General features: G+C 43.5%; 1 pseudogene; it reads right to left on the bottom strand.

The window, feature by feature from the left end:
* Positions 1–8,866: 8,866 nt before the first annotated feature.
* Positions 8,867–14,482, bottom strand: LOC119910847 (annotated as a pseudogene).
* Between the last annotated feature and the right edge of the window lie 7,577 nt (positions 14,483–22,059).

Here is a 22,059-nt window from a genome sequence, read left to right on the forward strand (position 1 = left end):
CATATACTGTGATGACACATTTTTCAAGCCTACGAACATTAAAAGAAAAAAAACACTATTCAATGAGATGAAAGAGGGAATGATGAGTGTTAAGGTTTGAGTCTGTGCTTCTTTGAACCACTGTATTTTCATCAAACAGTGAAAGAATAAAATAGTGCAAAGGCGCTTTATTGCATATCCATGTGCCTTTTGAAGTGGCTGTGCATTGCTCTGACATATGAGCTTGTATGGTTTTATAGAGACAAGAGTGTTACCTATTGATTTCCTGCCTCTCTTTGACAGCTGCTCTCTGGAATTTGATTGGAGTGCTCTGCTCTCATCGGACGCCCTAGATGGCATTGAGATTCAGCAAGCAACTGTGAAACATAGGGTGTGTGGATTGACGTGTGCGTCTTCATTCACATGCTGTATAGTATTCCTATGTGACTGTTTGTATTGGTTTGTGCAAATCCGTCTTTGTGCGTCCATGCTGTCTGCTATGTACCTCTTTGAGATGATCTCTGTGTTGAGTGTCTGTGTATCTTTAACCTCCCTTCAGCCAACAGATAAAGCACTGCATCTTCCTATTATTCAGCCTCAAGATTCATGGGTTGAGTGAGAAAATAGCAAAGAGATAGAGAAAGGAAATGTGGAGAAATGTAAAATTTAGGCATGCACCTGTACATGTGTGAGCTGGGAGCTTTCAGTGACCCCTGGTTTTTCATTATGTTATTGCTATTAGATTCTTATGACATCTCTGATCTTCTGAATTATCGTTTAGGTTTTATTCTCCTTTAGACAGATTATGAACAAAGTATAAGGAAGGAAGTAAAATTGCCATAGTAACAGTGAAATAATAACCAGTTTTGCCTTTATTGAGGGTAGTACAGCTGAAGATAGACAGGGAATGCCGGAGAAAGAGCAGGGAAGACATGCAGCTAATAAGCTGCGGGTCAGATTCAAAACCCGAACCATTGCGGTAAGGACTCATCGCCCTGGTACATGGTATGTGTGCTCTACCGAGTGAGCTAACAGATGCCACTGCCATGGTAACAGTGTCAGTAACTTCCACCTTTTATGAGACATGATATCATGTCACATGCCTCTCTACACATGTTATACAGACACGTGCAGATTGCAGCTTTTGGATTAGCTTTATATCCGTGTGGTACGTTTAGATTTGGGTATTTGTCTCCCTCATTCTTCAATGCAGATTTTTCTCAAGGTGAGTCATGTTGAACGGGAAGCATCTGTCTACAGCTACCTTTAAGTGCTTTCGCAGATTTTCAATGAGATTCAAGCCTGTGCTACAGCTGGGCCTCTGAAGTTGTTCTAGTGCTTGGCTTTGTGCTCATTGTCATTGTCCTGCTGGAACAGAAATTGTTCGCCCACTCCAAGGTTTTTTGGCACCATAGATTCGCCTGCATCTCTCCTTATAAATAAAACACCGTAAATAAAAAGGAACGTAATGGTTTATTAAAAAATTGTAGATATAATTTTATATAGTTGGAGTCCGACAACATTATGATGCCAATATGAATGCAGCCCTTTGCTTAGGTGGAAATGAATGTCCCGTTTGCTGATGGGGCTGTGCAGTAGTTGACCAGCCAGATTTGACTTGTGCGTTAATACCTGTGACTCTGATTTGAAAACAACAACAACAACAACAAAAATGCTTGAAGGTAGCGCTACTATAGCTCATATAGGTCATAATTTTGGAATGTCTTCATTCGTCATGTCTTAGTAAATAGAACTTATTATGATTTGATTGATGATTTGTTTGGTCTGGAAACTGATGGATCTCACTAAATGAATTAAAACCTATGTGACAGGGTCTTCCTTTTTACAAGCAGAAGCAAATATGAAATGATTTGTGTTCTTTTTTTACAGATTCTTTATATGTACTTCTGTCCAGTTATTCGGTGAAGCAACTACAACTAAACTTGTGAAATGTTGCAAAGAACACAATACATAGTGAATGCATTTGTATCATCTGCTATTAAGTGAACAAACCAGGCACTGATTAGGCACTGTACTGTGCCTTATTGACAACAGTTTTCCACTATACAAAGTTTGCAAAACTCTCAAAGTTTTTGGATGATTAAGGATTTTCATTCAGCCTCTCAAATTCAAGACAGATAGAAGAGTACATGAAAAGACATAAAGCCAGTCCATTTTCCCCATCACCCTTATTAACTAAAAATTGCTTGCTAGCAGTCTTTGAACTGGGGAACAATGTGAGAGCAGGCACGTGCTGTAAAACAGACAGTGGCAGACTCTCCCCTGCTCTATCTTTCTGTCCTTTGCCAATCTGTTTGTTCTGTAGTTTCTTTGTCTGTATGTCTAAACCTATACTCTTTGTAGTTGGAAAAATGCAAAGGCAAATATATCCCAGTGTGGCTGACATGCTTTCTGTCATCTCCAACTCTAATAAGCTGTTTATACTGCTGTTTCTATGTGTATGGTTGTCTTTGACAAGGCCGAGCCTTTGTAGTCAGATAATGTGAGCTCCTCTAACACGTCAGCCATCTGACAACATAAAAGCGTTAAGTTGCTCTGTGTGAAGGCTTTCCATGTTGCTCATTTTGAGAAGGCCTTTATTAATAATCACACCCAAAGATTTTGCACATTCTGACTGCTGGCAGATGAAAAATCTTTACCGGCAGGGAGACACACTGACTTTTTTCCCCCTCTGACCCCGTCATTTGTTTCATCTGCTTTTGAGAGGAATATAAGGGTCCTGGTACCCTGGAAGATGCACAGCATGTTATTAAAGATTGTGGCAAATACTAAACTGGCTAATTATATACATTTTAGATGTGCCATGGACTTAGTGTATCTTAGCTGCTTTTGCCTTAACCAAAGACATTTTCTGTGTTCATAACTGCAGATGGGGAGAGAGGCTGAAAAGCAGTAGGTGCAGAAAAGTAATTGCCAGAAACCAAAGCGATTGCTAAAATAAGTTCTTTAAATTGTGAAATTGCTATAATTTGGAATGAGTAAATTGGCCAAGAATGCACAAAATATTCCTGTCAATAGAATTTAATTGTTTGAAAGATATATGTGGAAACTTTGATCATCATTGCTGTTGCTAGTGGTTACATCATTTAATTGAGCTTACCCTATAGAGAGCCCATGTTGTGACATCATGCCTCAGTTAAATTAAGCATGTTCCTGTTTTTTTTCTTCCTTTTTCTAAGACAATGGACTTATTAAGCTACTAGAAGAGTTGCTATAAGACAGATAAATCGTTATGATTTTAACAGCGTCAAACAACTTTTACTATGCACTCACAGAGAAAACTACAGCTCCCATGAAACTGGGTAGGCTACTTTCATCCATATCCAGAAAACTCACCAACGCTCTTCTAAAGTCATTTTTTTGACTTTCTAGTACAGTGTTCAGACCCCTCTGTTCCCTCTCTATCTGTTAATACAGACCTGTCTGAGCAAGCTGCAAGTTAGCCTGCTAGCTAATAATATATGATGAGAACAGAGGAATAAAAATCATGCGTTAGAGCTGTCACTTTTACAAAAATCAAATTTAAATAAATCCAAACCAACACGTTTAAATCAATTCTAGTGCATTTTAGGACAACCTGAAGTAAAGCATGGCTTGCTGCTTTTAGGCACTGAGAATTTTCAAATCAAACAAATCATTACAGATAAAATAATCTCCCCCCATGTTTGAACCGTAGTAGTTCTGATTTAGAATAAAAAGTGACAGCCCTAATGTTTATCTGGTGTGGTTAACTGTCACAATGTACTGTCAGTACTGATGTTAGCCATAGTCAGTCCTTGCATTGACTTGTATGCAATTGTGCATACCAATAGGAGTCAATCTTCAAGTTTACCATTGACATGATGGAAGGCTGCTAGCAGTCGGACAAAAGTGACAAAATCTGCCATACAGCTAAATGCTAACTATTCTAGCCTTAAATTGTATGAGGTCAAGTCATGCCATTTTGTGACGGAGGCTGGCAAAGTTGGTATTAAATATGTATGTATGTCTCTGCGGTGACTTTGACACCGTGGCATAACTTCCATCACTCCTACCTGCATGCTAATACAGTGTTTGACAGGCTTGAAGCTTCATCAAAAAATGCATTTCATACATATAAATGTGCACTCTTACATCAGTCAATACTACTGATATATGTTCTGTAATAAAATTTCCGTCACATCTTTGAATGTATGAATCTGTGATGTGATGCTCACATGTGGTTGTCAGTCATCAGCCCCTGTATGAGTAGATGTATGGGGAAGAGGGAGGCCAGCCCTGCCTTCAATATTGATATATTTTGACAGATGAACTGACAGCTGGGTGGCAAAGGGAGGCAGGCTGTGTTTGTGATTTGAAAATAAATTTCAAAGACCTTTGACACATAAGTTATTACAGATGAGAAAGGAACAGAGCAGAGACTAATGTCTTAAGAAAGACACCAGGTTATTGACTGAATATATCAGAATCAGAATCGGGTTTATTGCCAGGTACATTTTCACATACGAGGAATTTGGCTTCCGCTAGCGCTGCTAGTGTCGGGTCGGAAATAAGGACCGGCCGGGCCAGTAAAAGACCTGGTCCCTACCCTAACCAACGTAACAAACTCAATAAAATTACTCTATTAGATTTCTTCTTTAGTCAAAAAACGGCGTAGTCAAAAACTTCACTGGAGACGGTCAAGAGTCGGTGCAAAAGAGTTTATTCCAATAAAGGACAGATAAACCCGAGCAACATCCCTGCAGGTCTCAGGATGGAACCGAGTTGGTGGTCAGCGAACATCGCCTTATATTCACCTTAAGCTCCACCTTGTCCCTCCCTTCAGGTGGGCGTTACATCTTAACTCCTCCTTATCTCCTCCTTCTAGGTGGGCGTTACTCCTTAACTCCACCTATGGTGTTCGCTGACCATTCCTCCCCTTTGGTGGATTTCTTATCCTCTACTGCCATCTAGTGGCCTTTTTCTCGTACTGTTTTACCAAATTAACCCTTTCATTAATGTTACAATTTCCACTTTTTAGCTGTTATTATATGTAATTATTGTTACCATTTATCTCTCTTTATATTTTTTACATTACTGGATTAGAAAATCCACCAATATGTTTCAACTTCAGTCCCACCGTATTTTTTTAAAAGTTATACAGGCATAGTTTGACACCATTAAAACTTAAACACTTACAATCATATTTTTTAAAAGAATTGATAAGGAATAACATATTTCATACATGTATAACGTGATTCAATGAACAATTACATGATTTAGCAATGCCAACCATGAGAGTGCTTTGTCTCATACAAGTTAACTTTCAGCAGCGCAGAGCTTGGTTGCATGCAGTACCTAGCCGTACCAGGCGCCATAAATCATAACATGTCATGATCTCATTCTTGGCTTCAGTTCGCGATGATCTCAGCCCTGGCGTACGTGACTTTCTGCACGTGCCTTGCTTCTAATGAGTGGGCTACGGTTGGCTAGGTTTTGCCTGCGCGGCCTAAGCAGCTCCTCTGCTCATTAAAAAAGCACACGTTCATGAATACACAGAGTATCGGAATAATGTATGATAAACACACAGAATATAAGAATAAAATATGAGTTTAAACTCACTCTTTGAACACTCAGTAGGTATACACTCAGTAGTAAGCACTCAGTAGTGAAACACTCAGTAGTCAGACTTCACACTTAAAAGAATACTCAGTAGTGAAACACTCAGTAGTTATAACATATTGCAAACCATTGATAATGTGTATAAATATAGAAAAAGAACCTAACAATCAATCTAGGATTTAGGCCTTATGCAATCAATCTAGGCTTTAGGCCTACATGATCTTTAGGCCTTATTCAACACTTTAGGCCTACATGATCTTTAGGCCTTATTCAACACTTCCCTCCTTTGCGGCTGTGAGGCCGCACATTCAATCACCTACACTGTAATGCACAGATAAATGGGACCTACTATCCCGTGATTACTGGTTCAACACGTAGATAGCACACTAATGAGCTGAATACGTGGATCCTCCAACTTGACTTGTGTTGTGCAGCATTTTGGCAATGTACTAAGTGAAGTAGTGCTTTTGAATCATGGGGTGTCACTGAAACTTAAGTTTCAAGGCCATGTTAAGTGTGGATTAGGTGACAATAAAAGTACCTCTGCATCCGGATCCAAGAAGCACTTGTATCTTAATATGAGAAAAATGTAAATCAAATATGTCCTTGTTCTGGTCAAGGGGAATCATTGACATTAGAGTGCCTACCGCCCGAGACTCAGCGGTTCAACATGTGTATAGGTGTGCACAAGGATCCAGGACCTTACATAAAAATGTGTACTAGTTACTTTGGCGTGTGCTGTTTTTTGGCTATCATAAGTTTAAGCAAGCTCAAAACTTCTGTGCATGAAATGATTATGTGCGTGAGCTGTTTTTTTGCTATAATATGTTGTGCAAGCATAAATCAACTACATATAACAAACAAATATATATAAAAACTTCCAGTGATGAGACTAAAAATGTCCATCCCTAGAGGAACAGTTACTTCATTTGGACGATGTACATTGCTGTTTCCAGTTGCTCACAGCGTTTCTCCAGTTGCTCACAGCGTGTCTGCAGTTGTTCACAGCGGGTTTGTAGGGTGTTACAACATTCTCTCAAGAGTTGAAGGTCGTGTTGCTTGGCGGGTGCTCTGCGAAGTTGTCCCGTCTGCTGACGGAGTCTTGTTGCTATGCGGCCCAAAGCTCGGCGTCTGTCTTTCCTGCGGGCGGCGATTTGAGCAGGCTGCATCTCACTCAGGAGTTGGTTGAACTCTTGCAGAGGCATCTTACCCCAATAATCAGGATCCCCATCAGTGGTGGCTGGGGAAACGTTCCCTGGAGTGGAATCATCTGGTGCTTGTGGTGTTGGAGATGCAGAATCATTAGGTGTGTGTGGTGTTGTAGATGTAGAATCATCAGGTGCTTGTTGTGTTGTAGATGTGGAATCATCAGGTGTTTGTTGGGTTGTAGGTGTGGCAAGGGAATAGGCCAGAATTCGTGCACTTCGTCTAAGGGGTCGTATCTCCTCCGGGAAGTTGTGTTGCTCATCGCGTGGTGCGTCGTCATCGCTTGGCTGTTGAGGAGAATGAACTGTGGGAGATTCCCATGGCAGTGGCATTGGAGCCTGTGGTCTTGGATCCGGCGTGGTTGGACTATATTGATGTATGGAGTCCGTAGAATATCCATCAGTGAGGCTCATATCTGAGGTGTGTGGGGAGGCTGAGCGTGGACGTGTGTCAGTAGAGGCGTGAGGTCCTTGTTGCTCCGTGATCCCCATTGCAGCTTGTCCTGCTGCCAGGTCGGCTAGTGGTACCAATGGATTGTATGGATCTGCAACTTGACTTGGTGCATCTTCCCCCTCTCTGTCTCGGCATCTAAACTTCACGAAACGCTGTAGACTGGGTAGAGAACGTGGTATTGCATGCCAGTCAGGGGGTGGAGTTTCTTGTGCATCAAGGAGCTGAAGTGATCCCTCTGAGGTCATAAAGAGATTCTGATGAGCTTCCTGCTCTGCAAGCCATTCTCTGACATGACGACATGGTTGGGATGTCACGTCCCCTGGTTCATCAATGCGACGTGGAGGTGCAACTTGATTCCAGTTAACCGGTGGGTTTGGTGGTTGTGAGTGTGGTGGAACTGGCGCTGTCCACATCTGGTCTGAAGAGTGTGGCGTTGGTTGAGTGAGTAGTTGCCTTAGCATGGATCCTGGGGGTGGTTGCAGCCCAAACCCTCCTTGGGTCGGCATAACTGGCGGCCATGACCCTGACGTTGATGGCAGCGCACTGTGAGGTTCCATGGTAGACCATGAGTATGGAGGTGGCAGTGGACGCTCCTCATACACCGACTGTGCAGTGAATCCTGTGCTGGCTAGAGTAATCTGATAATTGCTGAGCAATGGTGGCCTGGGTTGAGGTTGTGGCCCTAGTGTATAATTCTGGCTTCTCCAGTACTCCCAACTTTCCTGACTCTGCCCTAACTGAGGGGAATAATTCGGTTGGTTGCCTGCTCCGGCATTTCCTTGTCCTTCAGCCATGTTTGTATCTATTAAAAGAATAACAGATAGTTAGTCCTCTACTGGCACAACGTTATGTTTTGGGCAGGCTCGGTATTTAGTAGTGGGTTTCTTTCCTGTGTGTATGAGACGTAGACACAAGTGTCGTCCATGCATTGACTCACATTTTTCTGACAATTGCCTAAAATGATCACTGCCCTGTCTTGTCAATGCTGGGTAGGTTGTAAACAGAGTTGTGGTACCTGCCTGAATGCTAATTACTTCCTTCTCTGTTGTGGTAACTAGGGGCATGCAATAGGTCTTATTTACTAGCTCGTAGGTATATGACAGCTTTAGCTTGCTACATCTTATGACTAATCCTGTAGCTTCCTGATATACTCTTGTAGTCCATCTTTCACAACAAACAGCAGTTAAACAAAATCTGCAGGGTGGAGGCAACAAGGGGTAATCTTTAGATTGAACTGACGTGTAATAGAGTTGTAATTTTGTTTTGGAGTTTGCTAGTGTTACCGGTCCATATGGTAACATGTCTAAAAGGGGTTGTAGTTTCTCATTATATTGTTGGGCTTTCCCTCTGTTTCTTTTACCTGGTCTATTTCTACTTCGTTTTGGTTTAGGGTTTTCTGCCATTTTGATTCAATTTTATTCCTGAATTTGCCAAATGTCCTGATCCATGATGATGTACTCATTCTCACTCAAAGGTGGTTTAGGCGGTGCGGATGGAATTGCCGGGCTTTCGTATGCTGATGAAACTTCCCTCCCGACTTTTATGGGCCTCATCTCTATCCCTACATCCACATCATTGTAGATGTGGAGCGGATATTGTCCTACAACTAATGACATCATTCTGCCTATCATGATCCTGATCAAAGGGAATACACAACACATGATCACCATAGCTATCAAAATTAATGAGCCAACTACCATTCCTATTGTTTGGAGAATTTTGATCCAGGACATGTTCTGAAACCACTCCCATATGGATGTCTGTTTCGTGTTCCAATTTGAGTGTTTAACCTGTTCATCCCTCATTTGTTTTAGTGATTCCAAAAGTTTAGTAAGATTCCCTTCTTGTCCTGTGTTCATGGATATTACTGTGCAGCACTCATCTCCAAAGTATTTACATACACCCTGTTCTTCTGCTAACATTGTATCTAGTACGAACCTGTTCTGTATCGCCATCAGTGATGTAGTATGTAGTTGCTCACGGACAGTTTCTATGGCTGAGATTGTCCAATTTACGTATCTTTGATGATTCCACCAAAGATAAGATATCCAACGACTGTTTCGCGCTATGTATTGTGCATTTATGGCTTGGCCAAGTAGGGGAACTGACCCTGCTATTTGTCCTGATACAATCCAATCTTCTCCTATCGCTCGATGGTCTGACGGCACACCACGTGGTTCCTGATTCCATGCTATATACACCTTGTCTTCTTTTTCAAGCTTCAAGCTCCTAGACATACGTTTTGATTCTGCTATGTTTTCTTGACTGAGCACTGTTATCTGTCCTGTTACCATGACTGGAGCACATATCCCAGTCCAATGTGGTGGCAGCTTTATTTTCAAGCGATCGCTGTCATCACATAACCAGAAAACGTCTGCCATAGCATACGTGCCTCCGCCTAGGAACGGTATGGGGATGTCGGTATCACTCTGATTTCGTCGAACTCTAAATGGAGCGTAATCTGTCACCACCTGTTGGCATTGAAACTTAGCTTTAGCAGTTGTATCGCATTTATCGTGTGCAAGTACTGATCTGCCATTCTCTACTTTTCGCTTGCGGTGACATTGTACTTTGGCGTCTGGTCCGTTAACCATCATAGTCTTAGTGTCTACTATGCAAAATGGGAATACTGTGCTTTCATTTCTGACGGCCGTCTGTGGTACCCAATGTTCCAATAAAGGGTCCATGTAGGATGGACAATTAGTTCTATTCTGTGACCATCCATCAAGTTTCTTTGCCATCATTCTTAGCATGCAATAAGCAAAACAATCATTGCGGTGTTGGCACGCATCAAAACTTATGGGCAATATTTGAGGGACTCTCCTGCCATTGTAACAGGCTATGCAGGACTGAGAGCTAACCTGCTGAGCAGAATATTGTAGCCATTGACGAAACATATTTTCTCCCTGTATCATGGGTTTTACTCTCGGTGTGGTTCTAGTCTGTTGTATACTGGACTTGGTTTTCTGTAATACCCTGGGTTGTCGTCTGTTAGGCCTCAACGTTGCTTTTGGCTGATCATCTGTCAGTCCCCTTCGTTGCTGGCGTGGCTGGGACTTAATCAGCTTTCGGGCTAGTTGCCTATCTACAGTTGTTCCTGTTACTTCATCTGTACACCTGTTGGAACTACAGCTTGCCGTTATTGCCACCACTCCTTCAGCTTCGCATTGTTTGTCAGCTGGCTGGTTTTCTAATATGTGACCTCCTGGTCCTTGAGTCAGAATCTTTTTTAGCGTGGTTGTTCTTACATAAGTCAAATTTAGTTTGTCACTTTTTGGCCATTTACCTTCCTGCACCGCTACTGTTGCTACTGCTAGTGCACATTCAATCATCTGTCCCTGTCTCGGGGGACCGTTCTCTTTCTGAGGAATCATATCTGGAATCTGACATGCTAGTAGTACTAGGACTGCTGTCACTGCTATCCACATCACCAGCTGTCTGTCCTGGAGTTTCTGTCTGTCCCTCTTCTGGGTCTGTTTCTTCGGGTTCTGTTTCTGATCTCGCATAGGGACTGTCTCGCTCTGAACCTGATTCTCCTTCTGCTCCTGTTTCATGTCCTGCTTCTGGGCCGCTTTCTGTCGGACTTGCGTATGTACCCGAACCTGTACATGACCTTGGGGTTGCTCTTGTACTGGAACCTGAATCTGACCCTGGTCCTGACTCTGTGATTGGGCTTGGTGTTGGTCTTGGGATTGTGTCTGCGTAGGGACTTGGTAGTAAGCTTGGCGGGGTTTCTGCAGTTCCATGTTCTGCTCTATCTCCTTCTGAACCTGAGTCACCTGATTCTTCTGATTCATGGATATCTCTATCTGATCCTGACTGTCCTGCTGAATCAAGGGGTGTACTATCTGCATCTGTGACATCTTCTCTTGGAGGTAAGGATCCACTACTGGTTGCGCTGTCACTGGTTCGTCTAATGCTGGTCCGTCTGGCGGCCAGTCTGTCGGATCGTCTCTCCCCCTGCAGGGCGGGCTCACCGCTCCTTTGTCTGTCTCCCTCTGGGCTCTGGGATCGTCTATCTCCCTGCGGGGCGGTGTCACCGTCCCCATCGGATCCCGTGTGCCTTCCTCCTCTGACTGCCTCAGTTGCTCCTTCTGGCTCATTTGCTCTGCAGCAGTGGTTTAGATGGAACCAAACGTTCTTACCTTCTACTTTTAAGGCTGATGGTGTGGCAAGGACAACTTTAAATGGGCCTTCTCGTCTGGGTTGGTTCCACTTTCTTTTGAACACCTTGACGTACACCCACTCACCAGGGCGTATTGTTTGTTGGCGCTCTGGTATGGCAGCGTCTCTTTCCTCAGTGGCTCCTTTGACCTGTTGGAAGATAGTTCTGTGGATTCTAGTTAAATGCTGGACATAACTTGAAAACTCATTTTCTAACTGTTCAAGAGATGGCCCTTCATATGGACCTCTCAAGTATGGGACAGGCATTGGCCTCCCAGTGCACATTTCATGCGGTGTTAGATGCGTTATTCTGTTAGTTTGCGATCTCATTGCCATTAGTGCTAGCGGAAGAGCATCTACCCATTTTAACTTACCTCTGCTGTCCTCTATTATCTTAGCTAGTTTTGCTTTCAAAGTTCCGTTAGCTCGTTCCACTGTCCCTTGTGATTGTGGATGATATACACACCCAAATCTTTGTTTAATGCCCAACATTTGGAGCATTGTCTTTATGACCTGTGCTACAAAGTGTGGTCCGTTGTCTGAACTGATCTTGTCTGGTAAGCCGAATCGTGGAAAAACTTCCCTGCATAAGAACTTTGCCACTGACTTATAGTCCGGGCTGGCGGTTGGTGTTGCTTCAATCCATCTACTGAATCTGTCAACCACTACTAGGATATACCTCATTCTGTTCACCCTCTCTGTCATGTCTACATAGTCTATTATAAGATGTCTAAACGGACCATCTGGCGCTGGTATGTGAGCCAGAGGGGCTGAGAATGACTTTCTTGTGTTGAAAAGAGCGCAACCCTGACATTCGTTCAATGTCCTATCTACGGTGGCTGCCAGATAAGGTGACCACCATACTGCCTGTATGCGCCTAAGTACCTGTCCCCTGGAACAATGATCTGGTCCGTGAGCGTTCCTTATAGCAAAGCGTGTTAAACAAATAGGCAGCACAAAATGGCCATGTGGACCCCTCCATAATCCTTTCTGGGGTCCATCCTCAGTTACTTGTCTGGCCCCTTTCTTTAGCCACATGGACTTCTCATACACGTCAGCTGCTTCTTGTGCTGCAATGAGAGATGACAAATTTGTAAGTGGTTCACAATCCTCAACTGCTACCATTGGACCCATAACTTCTCCTACTGCGGCTCGTTTAGCAGCTTCATCTGCCTGGTTGTTACCTCGAGCTATCAGAGTGTCTGTTTTTTGATGTGCTGGACACTTTATAATTGCTACTGCGGTTGGTTCATGGATTGCTTCTAATAATGCAGAGACGGCTTCTCCATGTATTACCGGAGTTCCATCTGCTCTGCAGAACCCTCTCTGTTTCCAAGTGTTGCCATGTACATGACACACTCCATATGCATAAGCTGAGTCTGTGTATACATTCAAACGCTTTCCCTTTGCCAGCTTACAGGCTGCTGTCAGAGCCTTGATTTCTGCTAACTGTGCTGAACATGGTTGAGGCACACTGGTGGTTTGAACGTCTGTGAAGGTATTGTCTTTGTTTAGCTGTACCACTGCATATCCTGCATGATTACCTGTGGCGTCTCTGAAACAAGAGCCATCAACAAAGAATGTCAAATCAGCTGGGATTGGTTGATTATGCAAATCCTCGCGTATTCTCATGAACGTGTCTGTTACCTGTATGCAGTCATGTGGTGTTCCATCTACTGGCAGCACCATACGTGTTGCTGGATTCACTATGTTGCACCGTTGGATAGTGAGTTCTGGTGCAGACAGGATGACTTCGTATCCTGTTTTCCTAGCTTGGGTTAGAACAAATCGAGGACTGGTGAGCAGAGCATGCAATTGATGAGACGTATACAAAATCACTGGATGTCCCATTGTCAAGGAAGAAGCTTTTTGGAATGCAAAAACTGCTGCTGCCAATCCCTGATAACACGGTGGCAGTCCCATCTCAATGTTATCCAGTTTTGTACTGTAATATGCCAGTGGTTGTTTACCTGTTGGTGTGTCTTGCATTAGCACGGCACTCGCAAACCCTGATCTCTCAGCTACATACAGGTGGAATGGTTTAGAATAGTCTGGATTGCCCAGTGCTGGAGCAGAACGCAAATCCTGTTTTAGTGCTTGGAAGGCTCCTTCGGCTTCCTCAGTCCAGTATAACTGGGCTGATTTGACTGCCTGACCTGCTGCTCTTATCATAGCTCGTAATGGAGCTGTTTTTATTGCGTAATCGCAAATCCACGAGCGACTATACCCTGCCATGCCTAGAAATGAGAGCATTTGTCCTACTGTTTGTGGTTTTGGTATCTTAGCTATAGCCTCTATTTGTGAGTTGGCTATCAGTCTCTTGTCTCCACTCAGTTTTCTACCTAAATACTCTACTTCCGTCTGACAGAATTGAAGTTTGTCCTTGCTAACTTTGTGCCCTCCTTTGGCCAATGCTGACAATATCGTCATGGTATCCTCCTCACATTGTTGTTCTGATGAACTACATATGAGAATGTCGTCCACGTATTGAATTACAGTGCTTTCTACCTCTAGGTGTTGTAAATCTTGTGCCAGTACTCTGTTGAAGATTGACGGACTCGAAACAAAACCCTGTGGTAGGCGTATAAGTTATCTGGTGACCGTCAAATGTGAAAGCAAACAAGTACTGTGACTCTGGGTGTAGTGGCACACTGAAAAATGCTGAGCACAAATCTATCACTGAGTACCATTGTGTGTTTGGTGGGATGTTAGAGAGCAAGGTATGTGGGTCCGGAACGACAGGTACTTCCGCATCTACAATGGCATTTATTTGTCTTAGGTCATGAACCAATCGGTAATCATTTGAATGTGGCTTTTTAATTGGGAAGATCGGCGTGTTACAGGGACTCTGTGTTTTGACCAGGACCCCTGCCTTCATCAGACCCTCAATTGTAGGTCTGATTCCTTCCAAAGCATGCTGTTTCAGTGGATATTGTCTTTGGTATGGCAATGTGATGTCTTTTCTAAGTTTTATTTTTACTGGCTGTGCTGACTTGACTAGTCCTACATCTGTTTTGTGTTTTGACCACAGTTCCTGAGGCACTTGATTTAATAATGCTCTGTGCCTGTCTGTTACCATCATTAATAGAGGCAGTTTCTTATCCTGTGGTCCCCTATCAACTATCACTTTTTCTGCTATTCCCTCATCGACTGCTGTCAGTGTTATTCTCATGCATTGTCTATCTGAGGAAATGTGTGTGTTTGCATCATGTGTTTGTGTCCAGTTTGGTATCTGTAATGCTCCCTTAACCATAGGTCCTAAATCATGGACTCATAACCTTCTGACACAAGCAAGGTCACATGCGGGACAGAGCCCGAAACCGCGAACCAATCTTGCAGTTCTGGTGGGAGGATACAGCAGCCGCTGCTCCTTGAGGTCCTATGTACACATTCTGGACTGTCAGATAGTGCAGAGTCTTGTTGATCACTTCATCCCATAAGTTTCATAATCTTGGTGTTGCTGTCTTTCATCATAATGGAGGGTGCAATGTAGTGGCAGCTGGGGCTTTCTGCCAATTTCTCCTAGATGTGCTTTTGTCGTCTGTGTTTCCCATAGTTGCTGCAGCCGGGAACGCAGCTGAAGTTTAATCCAATATACCTTGGGCATGACTCTGTATTTTTCTTTTACTTCTTCTTGGTGTGGTTCTTCTGGTAATTTGGTTAGGGGCATCATCCCTGCAGTGTGTTCTGCCACTCTGCAGGTTGTGTGATCTTCTGGAAACTCTATGTGCAATCCAGTTGGGGTGCACATTATTTGAGCCTTTAATTGACAGAGTAAATCTCGTCCCATCAGGCACATTGGAGTGTTGTCGAGTATAATAATGGTGACACAATAGTTTTTCCTGCAATCTTCATTGGTACCGGCTGTGTTAAAGGTATTATTTGTGTTTTCCCAGAGAAGCCTACTGTTTTTACTGATGACTCTGAGGGGGAGGTTTGAGCCGGATTTTCCAATACAAGAGTATGTGGCTCCAGAGTCTACCATAAATTGGTGATCTTCATCATAAATCGTAACTGTCATGGTAGGCTCTTCTTGTGGTCGTGATGAGATGGCTATTCCTATTAATTCCCCCTCAGGCTCCTCTGGGCTCCCCTATTGCCATCCATACGTCGGCCCTTCCCAAGGATGGGTTTCGCAGTCTCGTCGCTGGTGTCCAGATTCTCCACATCCCCAGCAAGTGTTCAACGCCCCTTGTGGTTGGTTCAGCTGTGGATTGGATTGTGTGCGACGCATTGGTGATGGTCCCATTGGGCCTCTCCATCCTCCACGTCTATTTGGGCCACCTCTGGGTCTCTGCTGTGTCTGGTATCGGTTGTATCCTCCTGCTTCCTTGGGTGGATAGCCTCCTTGTGGCTGGTAGTTTCCTCGCTGCTGGTAGCTCTGTTGTGGGTAACCCTGCTGTGGGTAGCCTTGTTGTGGTGTGTACCCTTGTTGAGGTGGCACAGGGTGTACACCTCCTTGTGTCATCATTGGGGGTACCTGTGGTGGCTGTGCTAGTGCCATTGGTTGCGTCGTTGCAGGTGCCTGCGGTGCCACAACTACAGGAGGAGTTGGCTGAGATAACTCTGCGGTCACCACTGGAGCTTGTGTCTTACTCTTCTCCTTTTTGCTTTAGTTAATTCATTCAGTTGTAATTGGGTCAATTTGGTGGCCAAGTTTTTGTTAGCTTCTTCTTCTCTTTGTTTTTCTTTTCTCCAATTCTCCACATGATGTACAATGTGTTCAGAGAACAATGGCCATTCCATCTTCATGAGTCCAACCACATTGTCCAGTCGCTTCTGGACCTCTGGAGGCATGGTTTTCTTTATCATCACTTTAAACAGGCTTTTCGTGGTGTCATTGGTGTTCCAAGCACTTCCAGTTTCATCTCTCCACTTCTTCTGAAGTTTATCAGGAACTTAGTTGGACATTCATCGTCCTTCAGCCTTTCACCATCCAGTTTGGATGGATCCATTTTCTCCGGATACAGTCTTCTCAGCTCAGCCCACACTCTAGTCCGATGTCCACTGAAGCCTATGCCATCTGCCATGTTTCCTTTTACTACCAAAGGTAGTTTTGCTGCGATCATGATGTCTTCCGTGGCGTGTTTTCCCACGACATGCATCAATAGGGCTTTGATGTCTCCTAAAGCCAGTGTCACTCCTGCTGTACTCTCTTCCAGTGCTGTGATCCACTTATTGGCACCTTCAGTTAGATCTGGCAGTCTGCTGGCTAATCCCACCATATCAGCGAATCCCCAGGCTACATATGCCGTTTGTCCTTGAGCCTTTGTTATCAGTGGGCACATGAGTCCACGATGATGCTCCTCTTCCTCCTCATATTCTTCTTCCTCCTCTTCTTCTTCTTCTAGCAGAGGAATATGTGTAGCACGTGATCGCTTCTTCTTGGGAACTGTGGGTACAATTCTTCTTCCATTCCTTAGCACTTTTACATAATCATTAGTGCCATTAATCTGTTGCAGTTGTCGATTGGTCATTTCATGCACTCTGGTTTCCACGTTCTCCAACACTTTTTGTGCTTCTGCATGTGTCGGACTCTCGGTTGTCATGATGCCACTCAGCTCCATTCTCACAGTGTGTGGAGTGCTTGTTAGTACTCTGTCTGAATCTTTGCGGATTTTGTCCCACTGTGCTAGCAGCCTCTTTTCTTCTGCTTCCAGCCTGCGTAGCTCCTCCTCCTCTCTACGGATGGTCTCATCCAGTGTTTTCATTTCCTTCATGCGTTCTTCTCGTGTCTTGGGGCTGGCCTGTTCCCATTCTTGTTGTCTTTTCAGCCTTTCCTGTTGTTGTTGCTTTGTTGTGATTGGCAAATCTGACAGCTTGAGTGGGGTGTATTCTTCTCCTCCAGCTGTATCTCTGCTGGTGTGTCTTCTGCCTGTCATCTGGTTCCCATCTTTCTTTCTTTGGTGATGTCTGAGCACTTACTTCCTTTAGCCAGTAATCCACTCTGTTCATTACTTCAGGCTTGAATTCTCTTCTCACCTCTTGGTAGTAGTTTTCTCTGTCTCTTCTTCCTTGTGAATCTCCGCTCATGCTTAGAGAAACTTGAGGTTTTGTTCCTCGGATGCCTTGCCCAATAGATGAAGCGTTGCAGGGTTAGGCGTGCACTCTCTTTGGCACCAGTCCATCTCTCCTCCCTCTTCATTCTCCATCTCTTCTGCTGTCATTCTCTCTTGTTGATCTTCTTCAGCATTAGCAGTCCATCCTCTGTCTTTTTCTTTGTTGTGAGTCTGCTTGGTCAGGGTCATTGTAAACTTTCCCTGCAGCTCTCCCTCTACTTCTTGTCTCTCCTCTCCCTCAAGTGTCTCTAGTACTGGATAAATACCTGTCCTAGGTGTGCGACTATCTGGGGCATAAGGCGGTGGTGGTTTGGCTGACCACTCAGGTGCAGTGGCCTTCTGCTGTCCCTGGTTTGTTTTCACTTCCTGTTCTATCATTACTTTCTTAATTGCTGGTGGAGGTTTGGGGGGTTGATCTTTATGCATGTGTCGATACCCTTCAAATTTAAACCAACCTAACACCTCTCTTTCCCTTGCACGCTTTCCTTCTCTTTTCTCACTTGTGTCTCTGGACTTATGGTGTTTTATATTTGTTGCCACTTCATCACAGTATGCTTCCATGAAGGTGCCTTGTAAAGGCCACTTTAGTTTTCCTTTTGTTCTCCCATGCCACTTTTTCATGCATTTTTCAATAAATTCTTTTTGATCTTGGTGATTGTTTATCACCACTCCCATTGGAGTTGCGTTCCCTTGTTCCTTCACCATTCCTGCCCCCATATAGCCCTGTCTTACACTATGTGCTGTTCTACGTATCTCTGGTTCCTCGTCTGTGTCTTTAGTTTTTATTGTTACCAGTATCTTATCTACTGTAACTCCTGGCTTATATTTCCTTTCCCTTGTGGGATTGTATTCTAATCTATCCGTTCCGTCTCCTGCTGGTGTTTTTGTAATGCACCCAAATTTGCCTGTTTCCCAGTTAACTCTCCTAGGGACTATTGTGAAGCTCAGTCGTGGATTTGAGGTCACTCTATTGCGCCCTGGTATACCATACCCTGCGGGCAGTCCTAATGCTGGACCTAAAGGTATGGCTACAGTAGCACTAGGGTTATTGCACAACCGCTCCAACACTATGCAAGTGTCTTTGGTGTCCACCACCTGCGTATCACCTCTTTCCACGGCACGTCAGGAAACTCGTCCTGCACTTGTGCCAAATTAATGAATTTTGTCAACTGCCACAATTTCTGATTTATCTCTTGTTCAGTTTGCCATTGCTCTACACCATCCTCATCCTTACAGGTTCGTTCCAACCAAAAATGTGTTCTTATTCCTTGTGTTCCTATATCTCCTTCCTGTGTGTAGTGTTCTGGCAAAAATAGCTCGTCTTCACTGCTATTTCCCTCTTCCATACACTTTATCTCTCTTCCACAGCTATTTTAGCTATCAGTATTCCTCTCTTCACAAATATTTAATCAGTATTGCTGCTTCAGAAGCCTTTAATAATATTTACAAAATTTTAATTGTTAAACAACTTTTTCACACTAGTCAATCAAATTAATATACATTATTTTTTTACACGCCTTTCACTACTTTCAGACACTCAATTTTAACTTTACATTGATTAAATATTTTCAAGTATATATTTTACCCTTTTCACTCTACCTATTCTATTTCAGCAGTATTTACATGCACGTGCGCCTTCTGACTCCTATCTCCTGCCGGCTTCTGATTTTTATGTACATTACCTAGGCTTTCAGCTGAATAGTCTGATCCACTTCCTCAACACAGACTTAATTTACACTGCCTAGGTTTATTTCCAAATTGGTGACCTGATTCACTTCCTCAACACAGGCCCAATTTACACATAAATATAGCCTCTCAATTCACTTCCTCAACATGAGGGCTTAGACAGAAATGATTCACTTCCTCAACACAAAATCTGTCTTTATAAATCGCTACTCAATTCACTTCCTCAACATGAGCGCGTAACACTTCTTTAAGCACGCTTTATTCTCCTATCCTGCCGCAGTCCTATTTAGGCTCCTAGCGGTAACGTGCTATAGTACATCCGCCCGTTCAGTCCGAACCTACCATCGAAGAGCCCCAACACTCAGTTGAAATCCTGCGATATAAGCTCGCGGTAGCCACGTGATGACTATTTATTAGCCATTGCCCATGCAGCCCTGACCAGTAGTGAGCGCCCCAGCACTCAGCTGTGACTACACTCTCCATCCGGCGGTATCCGCAATGCTCTTCATCATCTCATTCGCCTATGCAGTCCTGTTCTGATTGGATCGAAGCTCCCCGACATAAGTCGAAGCGTTGCGATTTTAAAAACAGCGGTATTCACGATAATGGCTTTAAATTCTTATCTCTTCATCAGCTCACCACGCCTATGCAGTCCTGTTCTAATTGGATCGAAGCTCCCCGACATTAAGTCGAAGCGCTGCGATTTTTAAAAACAGCGGTATTCACGATGATGGCTGGAAAACACTTATCTTTCATCAGCTCACCACGCCTGCAGTCCTGTTCTGATTGGATCGAAGCTCCCCGACATTAAGTCGAAGCGCTGCGATTTAAAACAGCGGTATTCACGATGATGGCTGGAAAACTTATTTACTTACCCTTAAAGCAAACAATTAAACACAAAAAGCGCATCTATTCTACTAGCATTACACACTTTGACATAGACATATTCCGCACCATGGTTCACACACACACATGCAAATTTAGCTGCTATTGCATTTTGCCTGCATTTAGTTTGCACCGACTCTTACCCTCCAGCGTTACTTTCTTTCTTTATTTAGTTTCAATTCACCATTAAATCCAAATTTCGTATTTTAGTAAAATATTTTCTACTTAATTTACTGCTTTTTGCACTCAAAATTTATTCTAGGTTCAAGATTGAGGAGACTTTAAGATTCACACCTGGGCGGAAAATCCCGTATTCAGACACAGTTAAAATGCAGAATTTTGGTTAAACAGGTATTCTGCTTACCTTTTCTATGTGGCCACGTGTCTCAGATACAGGCTGTCCGTCCCGGTCAGAAACTCTCGGCCTCTGGACTCAATCTCCTGGCTGGCCTCGCCAATTGTCGGGTCGGAAATAAGGACCGGCCGGGCCAGTAAAAGACCTGGTCCCTACCCTAACCAACGTAATAAACTCAATAAAATTACTCTATTAGATTTCTTCTTTAGTCAAAAGACGGCGTAGTCAAAACTTCACTGGAGACGGTCAAGAGTCGGTGCAAAAGTTTATTCCAATAAAGGACAGATAAACCCGAGCAACATCCCTGCAGGTCTCAGGATGGAACCGAGTTGGTGGTCAGCGAACATCGCCTTATATTCACCTTAAGCTCCACCTTGTCCCTCCCTTCAGGTGGGCGTTACATCTTAACTCCTCCTTATCTCCTCCTTCTAGGTGGGCGTTACTCCTTAACTCCACCTATGGTGTTCGCTGACCATTCCTCCCCTTTGGTGGATTTCTTATCCTCTACTGCCATCTAGTGGCCTTTTTCTTGTACTGTTTTACCAAATTAACCCTTTCATTAATGTTACAATTTCCACTTTTTAGCTGTTATTATATGTAATTATTGTTACCATTTATCTCTCTTTATATTTTTTACATTACTGGATTAGAAATCCACCAATATGTTTCAACTTCAGTCCCACCGTATTTTTTAAAAGTTATACAGGCATAGTTTGACACCATTAAAACTTAAACACTTACAATCGTATTTTTTAAAAGAATTGATAAGGAATAACATATTTCATACATGTATAACGTGATTCAATGAACAATTACATGATTTAGCAATGCCAACCATGAGGTGCTTTGTCTCATACAAGTTAACTTTCAGCAGCGCAGAGCTTGGTTGCATGCAGTACCTAGCCGTACCAGGCGCCATAAATCATAACATGTCATGATCTCATTCTTGGCTTCAGTTCGCGATGATCTCAGCCCTGGCGTACGTGACTTCTGCATGTGCCTTGCTTCTAATGAGGGTACGGTTGGCTAGGTTTTGCCTGCGCGGCCTGAGCAGCTCCTCTGCTCATTAAAAAGCACACGTTCATGAATACACAGAGTATAGGAATAATGTATGATAAACACACAAATAAGAATAAAATATGAGTTTAAACTCACTCTTTAACACTCAGTAGGTATACACTCAGTAGTAAGCACTCAGTAGTAAACACTCAGTAGTCAGACTTCACACTTAAAAGAATACTCAGTAGTGAAACACTCAGTAGTTTAACATATTGCAAACCATTGATAATGTGTATAAATATAGAAAAAACCTAACAATCAATCTAGGATTTAGGCCTTATGCAATCAATCTAGGCTTAGGCCTACATGATCTTTAGGCCTTATTCAACGCTTTAGGCCTACATGATCTTTAGGCCTTATTCAACACTAGCCCCCACCTGTTTCCCACCTGCTAGCGCTGCTAGCCGCCCACCTGGTTCCCTGCCTGTACCACCCCCCTGATTAGCTCCTGCATCTAGGTTGGTTGGGGACACTTGGACTTTTAGCTCTCTGGCTTCCTTTCTGCTGGACATTGCCTTGAAGCCAGAGAGCGAACAAACAGCAAGCCCCCACCACCCAGCCAGCGGCTGGAGGGCAACCGGACAGCTAGCAGGCTGCTAGCCGACCTGCATG

The sequence above is a fragment of the Micropterus salmoides genome, unplaced genomic scaffold, assembly GCF_014851395.1.
Source record: "Micropterus salmoides isolate LMB-PRFRI ecotype aquatic unplaced genomic scaffold, ASM1485139v1 Ms_hic_scaffold_19, whole genome shotgun sequence".
NCBI lineage: Eukaryota > Metazoa > Chordata > Actinopteri > Centrarchiformes > Centrarchidae > Micropterus > Micropterus salmoides.